The sequence below is a fragment of the Cucurbita moschata genome, unplaced genomic scaffold, assembly GCF_002738365.1.
Source record: "Cucurbita moschata cultivar Rifu unplaced genomic scaffold, Cmos_1.0 Cmo_Scf00094, whole genome shotgun sequence".
Lineage (NCBI taxonomy): Eukaryota > Viridiplantae > Streptophyta > Magnoliopsida > Cucurbitales > Cucurbitaceae > Cucurbita > Cucurbita moschata.
In genome coordinates, this window is record NW_019268610.1 from 571123 (window position 1) to 572853 (window position 1731).

Below are 1731 nucleotides of genomic sequence, written 5' to 3' on the forward strand. Positions count from 1 at the left end.
GCGGATAACCCAAAAGAAATCGCTTCCCTGACCACCCATCTTATGAGTCCATTCTTGTCTTGTTGGTTTGTTGTACTATTCTATACCTCTCTCGATTGATAGAAAGACGTTCGGGAGCTGGGAGGGCTTATCGTGAGGGAACTTTCCTTTTCACGGTAGGCAAAGTAAAGCGGGAGCTGCATATGTCCATGGTGATCAAGGCAAAGCAACTCCTTCTTTAAAAGAGGTTGGTTTTATCGAAATTGATAGATCCGCTTTCGTTAAAGAAAAAATAGGAGCTCTTGGTTTGGCCGATGTCGATTCGTATGACAATGCGGACTCGACTCAGGATNAAAATATTCTTTCATGTTAGATTATATTAAAAAAGTATTGTCTGAGTCTTTTAATCAAAAATAAAAATTATAATAAAATTTATACAACATAAAAGAAATGTCATTAAAAAAATTATTACATTAATTATAGTAATTATAAATGATTAAATAACATTTATCATAACATAAGATTAAAGCTATAAATACTATATTATAACATTAAGAAAATGCTTTTAGAAGTAAAAAATAGCCAATATTTTAGTTATATTAAAAATATTATAGCTCTAAAAAAAATGCTATAAAATGTTTTTATAGCAATTTATATAAGCTATAGTATCATACTCTATTATAGCATTTTTTATAGCTGGAAAAAGACAATATAAAAAGTCTCAAACTTTTAATAACATGGGCTGTCACGACGTTTGAAAAACGTTATAAAAAGTCTATGATAGCGTTTTTCATAAGCTATCATATCTATTATTTGTTGTAGTGGTTGCACTTAAGTTCATGAAATGTTTATAGACTCCAACTCTTAGTACTATTAATGCAATTATATTTCATATGAGTTTGTCATAAATCAAACTATGGTACATTCAATACAACTTCATTTTTGTCATACGAAGCAAAATAGAAGAATTAAATCAAACAAACTGATGAACTGAGCCGAATTAAATTCAACCCAACCCAAATTGATTAGTTTGATTCATTTGTTGGGTTAGACAAATCTTTTTTATCGATAACCTCAGACCAATCAATTGAATATTGGTAGTTTATTTGATAACACTTGCATATTAGAACAATTCAATATTACATGTCTTACTTACAAGTAAAATACTAGACCATCAACTTTTTGTTTTATAGTCCAACAACCGCTCAAGAAAATAGATTTCAAATTTGAGAGAAAAAAATATATTGAGTAGGAGTTAAAAATGTTGCATTTATCTTAAAAAGGGCATTTGGTCTAGTGGTATGATTCTCGCTTAGGGTGCGAGAGGTCTCGAGTTCAATTCTCAGAATGCCCCTATGTTCATTTCTCAAAAGATGAGCCTCGGAGAAATTGAATGATAATGATCTTTTAATATAATGATGATACATTCCATAAACAACTTAATATATAGTCCATGATAAGGGCATTTGGTCTAGTGGTATGATTCTTGCTTTGGTTGCAAGAGGTCTCGAGTTTGATTCTCGGAATGCCCCTCCAAAAGAAAAAAGGACAATTTTGAAAGAAAAAAAATTGTTTAGTTATCAATGGGGCCTAACCCAAAGGAATGCGTGGCAATGCACAACTTCAATATAAATTTCATAGGTTCGAATCCTGTCACCTTGATAGGGGCTGAAGTGCAAAGCCCCATCGCCTATCCGTGGTCAGGAAGGCAGGCGAACCGCACACACTGAAAAAAAAAATCTCCTTTTCTAT

The 1731-nt window shown here is 32.1% G+C and overlaps 2 non-coding genes across 2 annotated transcripts; both read left to right on the forward strand.

The window, feature by feature from the left end:
- The first annotated feature begins 1261 nt into the window (after positions 1–1261).
- Positions 1262–1333, forward strand: TRNAP-AGG. Its single transcript has one exon. It is a non-coding gene; the product is annotated as a tRNA-Pro (tRNA).
- A 106-nt stretch (positions 1334–1439) lies between these two features.
- On the forward strand, positions 1440–1511 carry TRNAP-UGG. The gene has a single exon. It is a non-coding gene; the product is annotated as a tRNA-Pro (tRNA).
- The last annotated feature ends 220 nt before the right edge of the window (positions 1512–1731 follow it).